General features: G+C 54.5%; 1 pseudogene; it reads left to right on the top strand.

The window, feature by feature from the left end:
* The first annotated feature begins 2137 nt into the window (after positions 1–2137).
* LOC114431548 (BCL-6 corepressor-like) overlaps positions 2138–16386 on the top strand; it is a 21797-nt pseudogene continuing 7548 nt past the window's right edge.

The following is a 16386-nucleotide window of genomic DNA, read 5'->3' as shown; positions in this document are numbered from 1 at the left end:
ACACACACACGACACACCAGACAGACACACACACTCACACACACACACAGACACACACACACACAGACACAGACCACACACACACACACACCACACACACACAGACACACACACACACACACACACAGACAGACACACACACTCACACACACACACACACACACACACAGACACACACACTCACACAGACACACACACACACTCACACACACACAGACACACACACACAGACACACACTCACACACACACAGACACACACCACTCACACACACACACAGACACACTACACACACAGCACACCACACCACGGACAGACACACACACACACACACAGACACACACAGCATCACACACACACACAGACACACACACCACACAGACACACACACACTCACACAGACACACACACACACTCACACACACAGACACACACCACATACACACACTCCCACACCACCACACACACACTCACACAGACACACACACACAGACACACACAGACAGACACACACACAGACACACAGACACAGACACACACACACACAGACACACACACAGACACACACACTCACACACAGACACACACACACTCACACATAACACACACACAACACACACACACACTCACACACTAGACACACACACACTCACAACACACTCACACAACACACACACACAACACACACACAAACCACACACACACACACCACTCACACACAGACACACACACACTCACACAGACACACACACACTCACACACATACACACACACACACAGACACACACTCACACACACACACACACACACACACTCACACAGACACACACACAGACACACACACAGACACACACACAGACACAGACACACACCACACAACACACACAACAACACACAGACACACACACTCACACACAGACACACACACTCACACACAGACACACACACTCACACAACACACACACAAACACACACACACACACACACACTCACACACAGACACACACACTCACACCACTCACACAAACACACACACAAACACACACACACACAACACACCACACACACAAACACACACTCACACAGACACACCACACACACACAGACACACACACACACAGACACACACACACACTGACACACACCACACACACACACACACACAGAGACACAGACACACACACACACCACACACTCACACAGACACACAGACACACACACACTGACACACACACACACAACACACACACACACACACACAGACAGACACACACACACAGACACACACACACACAGACACACACACACACAAACACACACACTCACACAGACACACACACCACACACACACACAGCACACACACACTCACTCACTCACAGCTCTAACAGCGTTAACTGGGAAAGGATTTGTCATGTGGTCGCATCATGTCTGTGTGTGTCACTTAGTGTTGCCACATCCTCACAATCTAACTACGCTGCAGGGCTGTGGACGTCCACACGGAGGCGCTGTGGGGCCACAGGCTGCAGGTCAGCCCTGCTGTGTGTGTGTGTGTGTGAGTACAAATGCAGTGACACACACACACAGTGTGTAGGAACAAATGATCAAAACTAAGATTAAAAACCTGTTCTTCAGTGCTTTAGAGATCCTCCACAATCAGCCGGGATGCTCCTTTCAAAAGTAAACCAACATTCTACAGCTGTCCCGCAGCAGACAGGATGCAGCGCTGCCTTAGAATGCACTGTAAAAATACGCTGTTAAATATTATGATGGGGTTCAGATTATTGCAGTGAGAAATGTGATGAAATCAGATCACATGACAGAAGACATGACCGGAAGAATAAAGTTTAAAGTGATGACAAAGACTTACAAAATACATAAAAATAAATAGTATATAATAATTTAACCAGACATTTGAATTTAAATAATAATAATAATGTTTACACACATTCAGCCAGGTTTACCGGGAGAACATCCGGTTTTATTTTGAAGCGCTGAACCGGAAGTGTGCCTGTTAGCTTCGTGTGTTTTGACGCGTGAGCGCGGAGAAAGAGGAGGGGGAGGAGGAGGAGAAGAGGGAGAGCGCGTCCGCGTGGAGGAAAAAAGAGAGGAGGAGGAGGAGGAAGAGGAGGAAGAGGAGGAAGAAGAAGAAGAGGCAGACCGACCGACGGCGGCGCCGAACACGGAGCTGCGCACGCGACACCCTCAGGAAGATTCCCGCTCGTGAGGGAAATTTTCCGTTTGGACGTTTTTGTCGTTTTTTGGGGATTGTTCGTGTGTTTGCTGCACACACACAGACACACAAACACGGAGAGTTCAGCCCGGTGCCGGACGGCGCGAGCCTGCCAGGTGTGTGTGTGTGTGTGTGTGTGTGTGTGTGTGTGTGTGTTCTCCTGCAGTCATGTTTTTGATAATAATCCATAAACACGCTTCTCTTCCTTTGTACTGCTGCTTTTATTCTGAAGGGACGCGCGTGTGTGTGCGCGCGCACGCTGCAGATGGACGGAGGATGGACGTTTGGGACTGAAGCGCCAAGCACGCGCTGGATGTGAGGAGGTGAGTGTGACCTCACAGGTCAGCTTCTTCTTCTTCACCTCTGACCTCTGAGGAGCCCCCGGGTCCGCCCCCTCGGTGGGCGGAGTCAACAGGTGCTTCATCCGGGTGAAGTTTGGTTCTCTCGTGGTTGAATTCCTGTATCGTCATGGAAACGTGCCCCCGCCTCTCAAAGCCAGATAGTAAATCAGTGAAGACACACAGATCCACACAACGGACGCCATCTTGGCGGCGCCTGACTCCGCCCACCTCCAGGTCAACTCTTCTAAACAACGTTCACACTGTGCTGGACAGGGACCACGTTCTGCCTGTGTGAGGACATCCTGGACATCCTGAACCAGGAGACATGTCCTCACACACGCAGAGCTGACACACACACACACACACACACACAGAGCTGACACACACACAGAGCTGACACACACACACACAGAGCGCACACAGGCCACACACACACACAGAGCACACACACACACACACACAGAGCTGACACACACACACACAGAGCTGACACACACACACACAGAGCTGACACACACACACACACAGAGCACACACACAGAGACACACACACACAGCTGTCCTTCAGCAGTCTGGAGATAAGAGCCGTTATTGAAATCCCAGCTCCCTAACAGCCATCAATTACACTCTGTGTGTGTGTGTGGCAGGTTTTCAGGCGGCTGTGTGTGTCAGTGTGTGTGACAGGCTGTCAGGCGGCCTTGTGTGTGTGTGTCCGCCGTGCAGCGCTGATACGTTCTCTCTGTTGGCTGGATTATGAGTTCCTCGGGAAAAGAGGCGACGTGCCTTATCAGTCCTCCGGCTGGGTGATAGAACACACACAGACACACACACACACACACACACACACACACACACACACACACACAGACACACACACACACACACAGACACACACACACACACAGACACACACACACACAGACACACACACACACACCACACACACACACACACACACAGACACACACACACACACACACACACAGACACACACACACACACAGACACACACACGCTCTGATGTCAAGCCTCATTATGTCGCGCAGACAGCGCTGTGTGTGTGTCTGTGTGTGTGTGTGTCTGTGTGTGTGTGTGTGTCTGTGTGTGTCTGTGTCTGTGTGTGTGTGTCTGTGTGTGTGTGTGTCTGTGTGTGTGTGTGTGTGTGTGTGTGTGCGTGCGTGTGTGTGTGTGTGTGTGTGTGTGTGTGTGTGTGTGTGTGTGTGTGTGTGTGTGTGATCTAACCCTGTACCGAACTCCTTTGACTTTATGTAGGATGATGTCGACCTCTCTGCATCCAGCTTTCAGATGATGTCATCAATCAATTAATCAATCAAACAGTTTCAGACTCCGCCCACTGTTTGCAGAATCGTTGCTGATTTGTCGTCGTTTGAAATGATTGATCGCCGTAGCTTCATGTGCTCTCTGTGTGCAGACATGGCGGGCTGAGCGGCGTCCTCCAGGCGGGCAGCAGACACCAGAGGAGCTCTGCCACAGCATGGTGAGGTCACAGATGGTCTTCCAGCGGCGGCGGCCTGAAACGCCGTCACCTTACCTGCAGGCACACGTGGCCGCCGTGAGGTCACACTTCCTCACACGCTGCCGCTTGAGTCTGTTTGTTTCACACCTTTGAAGAGTTTGTTGCATCCTGAAGCGTTTGATGCGGCGTGTCACATGACCTCCGCCGCCTGAGAAATCATTTCCTGGTTTGATTTCCTCGCTTCCTCTACGCGGCGCCGTCAAACACAGGGCGAGTGAGGGCTCTCTCTCTCAGCCGTTGGCTGTGTGGATAATTTCCTAATGGCCCTGCGGCTGATAGCCAATCAGAGAGGGCTGACCACACCGTGTGACAGGAAATTCAATTAGGCTGCTTTCCCCACTTTCTCTCTCTCTCTGGCTGCCATGCTTCCTCTTTGTGTCTCACCCTCTCTCCCTTGTTACTCTTTATTTCATGCTCTCTCTCTTTCGTCTGTCCCCCCTCCTCTTTCCATCCTCTGTCCTCTCTCTCTCCTCTCTGTCCTCTCTCTCTGTCCTCTCCCTCTCTCTCCTCCCTCTGTCCTCTCTCTCTCTTCTCCCTCTGTCCTCTCCCTCTGTTCTCTCTCTCCTCCCTCTCTCTCTCTCTCCTCTCTCTCCTCTCCCTCTGTCCTCTCTCTCTGTCCTCTCCCTCTCTCTCCTCCCTCTGTCCTCTCTGTCTCCTCCCTCGGTCCTCTCCCTCTGTCCTCTCTCTCTCTTCTCCCTCTGTCCTCTCTCTCTCCTCCCTCTCTCCTCTCCCTCTGTCCTCTCCCTCTGTCCTCTCTTTCTCCTCCCTCTCTCCCCTCTCTGTCCTCTGTGTTCTTCCTGCACCTTCAGAGACCCCCTTTGCTCCTCTCTCTCCTCCCTCTGTCCTCTGTCCTCTCTCTCTCCTCTCTCTCTCTTCCCTCTGTCCTCTTCCCTCTGCTCTCTGCTCCTCCCTCTGTCCTCTGTCCTCTCTCCCTCTCCTCCCTCTCTCCCCTCTCTGTCCTGTGTTCTTCCTGCACCTTCAGAGACCCTTAGTAACGCCCCCCTTTGCTCCTACCTCTGTCCTCTCTCTGTCCTCTGTCCTCTCTGTCCTCTGTGTTCTTCCTGCACCTTCAGAGACCCTTAGTAACGCCCCCCTTTGCTCCTACCTCTGTCCTCTCTCTGTCCCTCTGTCCTCTCTCTCTCTCCTCTCTCTCCTCCCTCTGTCCTCTCCCTCTGTCCTCTCCCTCTCCTCCCTCTCTCCCCTTTCTGTCCTCTGTGTTCTTCCTGCACCTTCAGAGACCCTTAGTAACGCCCCCCTTTGCTCCCCCATGTTGCAGGTGGATGCCAGTGCCGCCCACAGGATGAACCCGCTTGCTGCCCTCAGCATCGACCGTGCCGCTCTAATGGGGGACAACCTCCGCCCCCATGGAGGAGGACTCTTCTTCCCGGGCCTCCATCCTGTCCCTGCAGAGAAGCCCCAGGAGCCGGGCTCCTCCCTCCCGCTGGGCTACAGTCTGCTCTACAAGCCTGATATGACCCTGCTGGACGGTCAGAAAGTCGGCCAATGGGTACGCCGGTCTTTACAAGAGCCCGCCTCCCGGGCTTGCAGAAGCCCCTCCTCATGCCCGCTGCAGGAGGCCGACGCCTGAGGGTGGGACCGCAGGGGCGTGACCAGTGACAAGCTGAGCGGGGCCGGGGTTTCCTGAGGTTGCCCTGGATCAGCCCGTATGATGCCACCATGTACCCCTTCCTGGACATGGCCTACAAGGCCTCCTTCCTGTCTCAGCCCTCGCCCTTCCTCCACCAGCAGCTGGCCTATCAGTCTTTGTGTGCCGCCGGCGCAGGTAGCAGCGCGCCGGGGGAGGACAGGCTGTTCTACCTGCCCACTTACGCCCCCACCCTGGGCCCTCCTGTTCGGATGTCTTCGGCCACTCCTGCTGTGCTCTCTCACCCTGCAGGGGCGTCAGTGCGGCAGATGCCCCAAGAAACCCTCCGCCTTTAGCAGCAGCCCGCAGATCCACCAGGACCCGCCTTCTGAACGCCAGCTTTCCAAATCTAGCCAGTCCACCTCCACCAAGACTACTGTGAGCAAATCCAGCGGTGTTAGTGGCGCTGCTCCCAAAGGTTCAGGAAGTGAGTCTGCCACAGCTACCGCTCCACCTGCCTCTCCCCCCCACCAAACCACTGCAGACCTCCAGAGGTCCTTCTATAAAGGTTCCTCCTCATCCTCCACCTCTCCACCTCCACATCTGTCCCTTATACTGACCGCTGACCGCTGGCTCCACCACACAAACCAAAAGAGCCCCACCTCAGACCGCAGGACCACTGACAAGTCTTCGTCACATGTAAAGACTGGACCTCAGAAGGCTGCCAGAACCCCTGCAGATAAACCTTTGATCTGACCAAAGACCCTGGAAGAACCTCCAGAAGGATTCCCCTCTGAATTAGAGGCCCTGGCCAGGCTGGGGTACTCACCGCCATCACGATATGGGCTGTTAGCCAGTCAAGACCAGCACCTCAAAGAGGGTCTACCTCCACCGGTCAACACATCTGCAAAGACTCCAGACCGCCCTGTCAGGCTCAGCACTGCATCCACCATCTGGGGAGCTCCATGTGCTGCTGGCGACTCCCAAACCATGAAAGACCTGAGTTCAGACAGTGATCACCAACCTCCAGGCTCACCAGGCCCTGCACCTGTCCAGACAAACAAGGGTCCTAGTCCAGCCTCTGTGGGGGGACCCCCTGCTAAATCACCTCCTTCAAAGTCCAAAGTTGGATGGCCTCCTCCTGACAGTGAGATAGGTGTCTCAGAGAGCCAGACTGTCACTGCTGCGAGGACCCAGAGAGCAAGGCGTGTCCACAGGGACTTCCGCATGGACAGCACCTCCACCCAGGTCTAACGGTGACTCCTACCTCCCTCCTGGCTTAGGCTACACCAACCGCTACGTCCCGTACTCAGTTGCAGAGACTCTGTCCCTGCAGCACATGGCGATACCAGGTAAAGGTCCTGTGTACCACCACCCCCTGCTGCTTAGGGGCGCCAGCTTCTACCCCTCTCACGTTGCACCAAAGCGTGGACTCCCTTATGGACTGCATCCCTATGAGATCTCCCAGGAGATGGCATCAGCTTCCAGGCCGTCCTACTCTGGTCCTGACAACAGAGAACAACATCAGACAGGCCTCAAACCCAGGACCAACTCTGGAAGGCAGAACCCTACCAGGACCAGGACATGAGGCAGAGGTCCACAAACCAAACCCGAAGGCTTTGGGTAGAAGCCGTGTGGCAGACGGACCTGCTGTGCATCGACCTGCTGCGTGACGAGGCAGATGATGCTACCAGGCACAGCACCACAGCTACCAGAACCAGAGAGGCGTGACCCAGACAGAGAGGCCAGACCTCCAAAAACCCAGAGATCAGGCCTCCTCCACTCAGGAGCTCTTCAGAGGAGGAGGAGCCTCTCAGTCCCTCTTCCAGACATCCCAGAGGAGCAAACCCTGCGGTGCGCCCGGACCTCCTGCACCAGTTCTCCCAGGAAATGTAAATTGGAGACTTCAGAAGAGGTGAGTCCGTTTCTACCGATGCACCCTTCTGACTGTAAGACTTAAAACCTGAGCAGAGCCCCTCCAGACACGACACTCACCGGCCCCTGTCTGCTGTTCTGGTGACTCTGTGCATGCAGGCGGTGGACCAGAGAGTCCAGCTGCTCATTCTCAGAGTCCAGTCTGCAGCAGTAAGGGTCCACAACTGTAGCAGCTTCAGTCCCTCAGCTACCACCAAGAACCACTGTCAGAGTCCCAGCTGCAGGAGCCATGTCCACCACAGAAGCAAACAGCCCAAAGTTCAGAGGTCTGGTGGGGCCATGCTGCAGAACTCTGCCTGTGCAGACACCAGCGCCTGAAACCTCAGAGTCCAGGCTCCAGGAGCAGCACCATGCAGCAGACCCCACGGCATTGAGGACAGAACCTTCAGTGGGTGTTGATCGCTCCCTGTCCTAAGGATCTGCAGACCTCAGCCACTCCCAGAGTCCCTGCTGTTAAATGGACCACCTGTCAGCACCTTTCACCAACCGGTGGAGGGTTCAGCAGGAGGCCTACAGAACCCCCCGTCAACGAGACCCTTCCCTCCAGAGAGGCGGAGCCTGTCCTCACCGCTAACAGCTGCGCAATCAGAAGGAGGACTGGCAGTATCCAGGAGGGTCCCCTGCAGGCCGAGCGCCCTGAGCACAAGGCCAGAGACCAGTCTAGAGGCGGGACCACCGAGGGGCACGACTCCAGCAAGCTGAGCTGGGAGCAGAGCGCCGTCCAGGTAAGACGCTCAACTCAGCACACAGGAAGGGGGGTTGGTGCCTTCCTTCTCTTTTTCTTCCTCCTCCTCCTCCTCTTCCTCCTTCTCCTCTTCCTCCTTCTCTTCTTCCTCTTCCTCCTCTTCCTCCTCTTCCTCCTCTCTTCTTCCTCCTCCTCCTCCTCCTCCTCCTCCTCCTCCTCTTCCTCCTCCTCTTCCTCCTCCTCCTCTTCCTCCTTCTCTTCTTCCTCCTCCTCCTCCTCTTCCTCCTTCTCTTCTTCCTCTTCCTCCTCTTCCTCCTTCTCTTCTTCCTCCTTCTCCTCTTCCTCCTTCTCTTCTTCCTCCTCCTCCTCCTCCTCCTCCTCCTCCTCTTCCTCCTCTTCTTCCTCCTCCTCCTCTTCCTCCTCCTCTTCCTCCTTCTCTTCTTCCTCCTCCTCCTCTTCTCCTCTTTTTCTTCCTTCTCCTCTTCCCTCCTCCTCTTCTTCCTCTTCCTCCTCTTCTTCCTCCTCCTCCTCTTCCTTCTTCCTCCTCCTCCTCTTCCTCCTTCTCTTCTTCCTCCTCCTCCTCCTCCTCTTCCTCCTCCTCCTCCTCTTCCTCCTCCTCCTCCTCTTCCTCCTTCTCTTCTCCTCCTCTTCCTCCTCCTCCTTCTCTCCTCCCCTCTTCCTCCTCTTCCTCCTCCTCCTCTTCTTCCTCCTCCTCTTCCTCCTCCTCCTCCTCCTCCTCCTCTGTCTGCAGACGTCTGGGGTCATGCAGAGGTCGAGTCAGGATCACTGTGGCTGCAGGTGACCTGAACAGCAGAGAACATGGAGGCAGGAAGAAGACGTTTCTTTCTGCCTCTTCTCTGCAGGCTGAGGATGAAGGAGGATGAAGGAGGAGTCCTCCTTTGTTATTGAACAAATCAATAACCAGCCTCACAGTGTCTCTGGTTTCCTACTGACAGTGAACACAGCACGGTCCTGTGGCCCGCTTGATCAAACCATTCAGACGTAGTGCAGCTCGTTTGGTGCGTCTCCACCTGATCTAATCACAGAGTCGTTATTAAATCACCTCCGGGCGGCGGCTGATCGGCCCGCCGTGGGTCCCGGTGGCTCGGCGGTGCTCAAATTAACCCGCCATCACACGCCCCTGGGAGCGGCTGACCGTGGGCGGCGGTGTTAGATGGATTTGTAGACCGTTTCACGGGCCATTACATTTTGAAATGGGTTTGTGTTTGTGAGCGGGGTGAGGACAGCGGTCGGGGGGGCAGATCAGAACATCTTAGAGTGGCTGCTGTCAGCCCGACAAACAGGAACATCACTGAGCGCTGTCATGTCTGAACCGCTTTCAGCACGCCGGGCGCTTCTCCGAGCTGGAGCTGAAGGAGAGAGAGGGAGGAAGAGGAGAGGACGAGGAGGAGGAGGGAGGGCGGGAGCGCTGCCAGCAAGGAGGAGGAAGAACTCCCACTGCAGCCGCCGCCGAGGCTCCAAGAGGTAAGAGGATTTCCGGAGAGTTCTGCAGCATGACGCACACATTCACACACACAGACACACACACACTCACACAGACACACTCACACAGACACACACACTCACACAGACACACTCACACACACTCTTCTCTTTGGTTGATCTCATTCACTTGAAGTTTGCTCTCTTTGTCTCCTTTCTTCACTCTGTGTGTGTACGTGCGCACGTCAGAGAGTGTGTGTGTGTGTGTGTGTAAGTGAGTGAGAGACACACACACACACACCACACACACACACACACACTTGAACTCTGGGTGCACTTTTCTCGCTTTGAGCTGAGCGCACCGCTGAACTCATTTTCTCTAGGAAGTCACACACACACACCTAATGAGTCACACTGCCATCTGAAACATGTTAAAGTTTTACACTGTAAAAAATTGAGAGAAAAAAAAATCAGTGTTTGTTATGCTAAGCTAATTTTATGCTAATTTTGAGTGTTGTTTCCATGGCAACGTCTTACATGCTAGCACAGAAAAACTGCTAGCCGTGTAGTGTAGCAAAGTGCTACGGATGCTAACTCTGCTAGCTTTTTATGTTATAATACTTTGCAACACTCATAACGTACTCAATGACAACTCAATATGGCCGCCGATACAGCTAGCTTCAGTTATTAGCCAATGAGACTAATACATTTAAAAGTCGCGTTTGTTGATGCAGGTGTGCCGACTTCCTGCGCTGACAATCCACGCCACTCTGACGGTCCACGCCACTCTGATGGTCCACGCCGCTCTGACAATCCTCGCCACTCTGACGGTCCACGCCGCTCTGACAGTCCACGCCGCTCTGACAGCCCACGCCGCTCTGACAGCCTTCCTGTTATCACAGAGAAGAATGACGGCTCGACCGAGGAGGAGGAGGAGAAGAAGGCTGATGATGCAGAAAGTCCTCAGGAGGAGAAGAAGTCCTCTGGCCTGGTCTCAGATCAACAAAGGTTTCTTCCAGCAGCCAGAGGCCTGTTTCATGTCGGAGGGGCGACTCCCAGCGCGGCGATAAACCGCCGGCGAATCTTCAGTCTGGAGCCGTTCCACCAGAGCAGCATCAGCAGCAGCCGGCAGAGGAGGGCTCGGGAGGACGGGGCGGGAAACCCCGAGCAGGCCGCCAGAGACTCGTCCCCGGAGGATGTACGGAAGCTGAAGGTCTGCATCGAGCTCAACGGCCTGAGACTCAACAAGCCCCGCCTGCCCAGGGAGCTCGGGCACTGGATGCCCACGGTCCACAGGCCAGTGGGGGGCGACGGGAAGTTCAGACTGGATGTTCCCTCCATCAGGGGAAGGTCGGAGGTCAGCGGGCGCTGGTGTGACCCCGCATGTCTGAAGAACACCAGCACAGGTAAGACCGCCACAATAAAACAGCTCAGGCTTTTATTCTGAAAGCAGAACACACCCCACTGTCTGTCTCCTCTTCCTGTCTGATAATCAGCTGATTCATGATGTAAACACACCTGAAAGCTCCAGCTGATTGACAGGAGGCGTGGCCTGTCAATCAGACTGATGACATCACGCTCGAGGAAACAATCAATGCAGCAGTTTGAGCCGCTTTACTGCGACACGCCCAGAGGGACACACACAACACACACCTGCCCGTGTGTGTGTGAATGATAACTTCCTGTTAAGTAGCCTCACACACACCTTCATCATGTGCAGTGTGTGTGTGTGTGTGTGTGTGTGTGCGCTAATCCTGTTCAGAAGCAGTGTGTAGTGTACAAAACATCTGTGTGTGTGTGATAAATAATTCAGCAGATGGAAGCGGCGTGACTCCCCGCCGGCTCTCAGAAACCTCCTCTGTGTGTGTGTCTGTGTGTGTCTGTGTGTGTGTGTGTCAGAACTCTGCAATGGAAAACATTGCAAACTCTTCCCCTCCCCCTCTATCTGCTGCCTCGTTCGCCCGCCGCTCTGCTCGGTGTGTGTCTTTGTTCCTCTCTCCTTTAAAGCTCAGAAGCTGCTGTCTGATTTCAGGTTTCTTTAAAGAGCCACTCTGAGGCTGTTCGCTAACAGCTAGCCTCCATCCTGCTGACGGTGCAGCTTCACTCTGGTTGCATACATGCAGCAAGCTGCTGAGGCTCTCTGGAAGCTAGCCAGTAGCAGTTAGCATATCTACAGAGGGTTTGTGTGTAAAGTTTGAGCATAAAACAGTGTTAGCCTCATGCTAACAGCCTCCTCCTGGCAGTCTTCAGTCACCATGTTTTAATTTATAATAAAAACCATCACTGTTTTCTTTCAGTGTTCCGTGTGGCTCCGCCTTCTTCCTTCTCCCATCTCCCCCACCAACCGGCTCCAACACCTGTTACCTCCCTCACCTCCTCCCGCCTCTACGACAAGTACCAGAAGCTAAGGGAGGGCCGCAGGCTCTCCACGTTCCTACCGACTCTTCCTCCTCTGCCTTGCTCCTCCTCCTGCTCACCTGAAGCCTATCCATTCTGCTGCCATGACGATGACCCTGACAAGCCAAAGGGTAAGCGACCCTGCAAGACAAAGCACACCGGAGGAGACGCCAAGGATGAGGGAGGAAGCGGCGACGACGAGACGAGCGGGAAGGTCAGTTTAGATTATTTGTGTTTTTGAATGGAGCTGTGAGTGGAGCTGTGAGAGGTGGAGGTCGTCTGCATATAGAGAACATGGAGCTGCGAGTGGAGCTGTGAGAGGTGGAGGTCGTCTGCATATAGAGAGAACATGGAGCTGCGAGTGGAGCTGTGAGAGGTGGAGGTCGTCTGCATATAGAGAGAACATGGAGCTTCTAGCTCCTCAGTCAGGGATCACAACACCAACACGCCAGGTCAGAGACGTCAGCAGGCGACTAAATCTGTCCCATGTGACAGGAACAAGATGGCGGCGGGTCAGAGTGGAAGCAGCGCTGCGAAGCAGAGCGGCGAGCCGCCTGTTCGCTCCCGCTCGTCTGTTAATCGCTGCAATTATCGTTCTGATTGGAGCTCACCGGGAAAACTCAGCAGGGACGTGTGAGTGTGAGAGAGAGTGTGTGTGAGTGTGTGTGTGTGTGAGTGTGTGTGTGTGAGTGAGTGTGTGTGAGTGTGTGAGAGTGTAATTTAATTCACTGCAGATTAGAATGAAGGAGAGAGCGAGCGGGCGAGTGAGAGAGGGAGGGAGAGAGAGTGATTGAAGGTTATGGAGGAAGAATAATATTCTGTGTGTGTGTGTGTGTGTGTGTGTGTGGCGGAGGATTGTGCCGTTTTGACAGCTGCTGCACCGGATTTCCTCAGGGCATGAGGACACACACACACACACACACACACACACACACACACACTTCCCTCGCTCGACCCCCCTCCTCTTTATTTGAGCTGCGCCAGAAAACACACAGACACACACACACGTGCACCTCCAGGACAAAGCTCGCTTCCTGTTTGCTGATGCGTGTCGGCGAGCGGCTTCATCTGACAGGCGCCTGCTCACACACACACACATTAACATGTGCACGGCGCCTGCCTGCTGAGCGGTGGAGGCTGTTGCCGTGGTTTCTACCTGCTTCTAACGAGCCGAACATAAATCCATGTGTGGAACATCTGAAACACAAAATCTGTACGATCTGGACCTCCATCAGTCCTGCAGGCTCAGCTCTGCTCAGCTCCTCAGGTGGAGGTGGAGTAAAAGGACCTGATCTGGAGCCCTGTGGAACCCCACACAACAACACACAGCAACACAACCCCACACAACAACACAACAGCAACACAACAAGAACTGATCCTGACAGGCGCTGCTCTGTTTTTGGAGCCAAAGTGTGATCCAGAGTGGCAACAACACAACACACAACAAACAACACAACCACACACACAACAAACAACACAACCACACACAACAACACGCCAGAAGCAACAAGAGGAACACACAACGGGAACACTGGAGAAGGCGAGCGAGGCATGCCAGCACTGAAGAGAGAGAGTCCTAATTTGTTTCTCTTCTACTTCGTCTTTACTTTCAGACAACCCTCCTCCTCCTCTTCCTCCTCCTCCTCCTCCTCCTCTTCCTCCTCCTCTTCCTCCCCTCCTCCTCTTCCTCCCCTCCTCCTCTTCATCCCCCTCCTCTTCCTCCTCCTCCTCTTCCTCCCCTCCTCCTCCTCTTCCTCCTCCTCCTCCTCCTCCTCCCCTCCTCCTCTTCCTCCCCTCCTCCTCCTCCCCTCCTCTCCTCCTCCTCCTCCTCTCCTCCTCCTCCTCCTCTCCTCCTCTCCTCCTCCTCCTCCTCCTCCTCTCCTCCCCTCCTCCTCCTCCCCTCCTCTCCTCCTCCTCCTCCTCCCCTCTCCTCCCTCCTCTCCTCCTCCTCCTCCCTCCTCCTCCTCCTCCTCCTCTACCTCCCCCCCTCCTCCTGAGCTTTCTGTCATCAGCCTCAGGCTTCACACACACACAAACTCAGTCGTGAGAGCAAGGTGGTGACAGCGCTATTTTAGACCGAGCCTGGAAAAGTGGGCTGTGTGTGTCTGTGTGTGTCTGTGTGTCTGTGTGTGTCTGTGTGTGTGTGTGACAGTGATGGATGGAGGAGAGCGCCTGTGTGTGTCTTTAATTGCCTGGTGGCTAATGAAACCAATCTTCGTGCACATGCTAATCATGTTTAATGTCTCTTGTTTTCACACACACACACACACACACACACACAGGTCTCTCCATCAGACCCACCTCGCTCGCCCGCCTCCAGACCTCCCTCACCACAGCACACACACTCCACCCGGCCCATCCCTCCGGAGGTTCGTCGGCTCATTGTGAAAAACGCCGGAGAGACGCTGCTGCAGCGCGCCGCTCGGCTGGGATACGAGGTGAGCTAACAGACGCACACAGGTGTGTGGAGGAGTCAGAGCCGGGCCAGCCGGGAGTCCTTCTAGCAGGTCCTGGGCAGCCTGCAGATCTCCACCTCCTCCAAGCTCCTCCACCTTGTTTGTGATGCTTTGTAATGGAGTTGAAGGAGGAGCTAACAGTCCCAGACACACACACAGAAACAGACACACACACAGTGAATGTTTCATGCAGTGTGTGACAGCTCTTGTCAGGACTCACAAGTATCGCCCTGCCTCCCGCTCGCTCGTTCTCTCTCTACCTCTCTCTCTCGTTGAGGTGCAGCGGTGAAGCTAACGAGCTCAGTGTGCAAATGAAGCCGTCATCCATCACACACACACACACACACAGTCAGAGGTTTTCAAGCTGCAATCATGGTGGAGAGAGCGGCGGAGGAAGAAGAAAAACAAGTGGTGGAATGGTCCTTTAAAGAACTGCCTTCACATATAAACCTGGTCCTGGTCCTAGTCCTGGTCCTAGTCCCACTCCTGGTCCTGGCCCTGGCCCTTGCCCTGGCCCTGCCTTGGTCCTGGCCCTGGTCCTGATCCTGGCTCTGGTCATCCTCCTGGTCCTGGTCCTGTGGTTCTTCCTGCTCCTTCAGACTGTGTGTGTAAATAAAACCTCCCCTCTGTGTCTCCAGGAGGTGGTGCTGCACTGTCTGGAGCGACGGATCTGTGACGTCAACCACAGAGACCACGCCGGGTACACGCCCTGCACGAGGCCTGCGCTCGCGGGCTGGCTGGAGATTGTGCGCCACCTGGTGGAGAACGGAGCCGACGTGAACTGCAGTGCCCAGGATGGGACACGGTACGAGTCCGTCCGACGTGTTTGTGTAGATCTGTGTGTCGTCGGCGTACGCGCTCACTGATGTGTCCTCTTCAGGCCGCTTCACGACGCCGTGGAAAACGACCACATGGAGTGGTGCGCCTGCTGCTGGCCTGCGGCTGACCCCACCCTCACCTCCTACTCAGGGCGGGGGCTGATGAACATGACACACAGCGCTCCCATGGAGACTTTCCTGGAGGGTATGTCTGCAGCTCCTGTGTCAGTCCGTCCGTCTGTAGTTCTCTGTAGACAGGCAGACTCTGCTCTGATTGGGCAGACTGTTGACGTCGTCATGGTGATTCACAGAACAACTTCACTACTGATGTTTCAGTCCCACTGATGTGTGACGGTCTCAGAGAAAACACAAACAAAGAGACATGAGCAGATCTGTAAGATACCAAGGAGGAAAGCTGTGTGTGTCTGTGCGTGTGTGTGTGTGTGTCTGTTTCTCTGTGTGTGTCTGTGTCTGTTTCTGTGTGTGTGTGTGTGTCTGTTTCTGTGTGTGTGTCTGTGTCTGTTTCTGTGTGTGTGTGTCTGCGTGTCTGTGTGTGTCTGCGTGTGTCTGCGTGTGTGTCTGTGTGTGTGTGTCTGTGCCTGTGTCTGTGCCTGTATGTGTGTGTGTGTCTGTCAGTGTGTTTGTGTTTCTGTGTGTGTGTGTGAGCATGCATGTGTCTGTGTGTGTCTGTCAGTGTGTATGTGTGTGTCTGTGCCTGTGTGTGTCTGTCAGTGTGTGTGTGTCTGTGCCTGTGTGTGTCTGTCAGTGTGTGTGTCTGTGCCTGTGTGTGTCTGTCAGTGTGTGTGTCTGTGCCTGTGTGTGTCTGTCAGTGTGTGTGTGTGTCTGTGCCTGTGTGTGTCTGTCAGTGTGTGTGTGTCTGTGCCTGTGTGTGTCTGTCAGTGTGTCAGTGTGTGCCTGTGTGTGTCTGTCAGTGTGTGTGCTCTCGCCTGCCTGTCTGA

Source organism: Parambassis ranga, chromosome 2, assembly GCF_900634625.1.
Source record: "Parambassis ranga chromosome 2, fParRan2.1, whole genome shotgun sequence".
Classification (NCBI taxonomy): Eukaryota; Metazoa; Chordata; class Actinopteri; family Ambassidae; genus Parambassis; species Parambassis ranga.
This window is presented reverse-complemented; position numbering and strand designations above follow the sequence as displayed.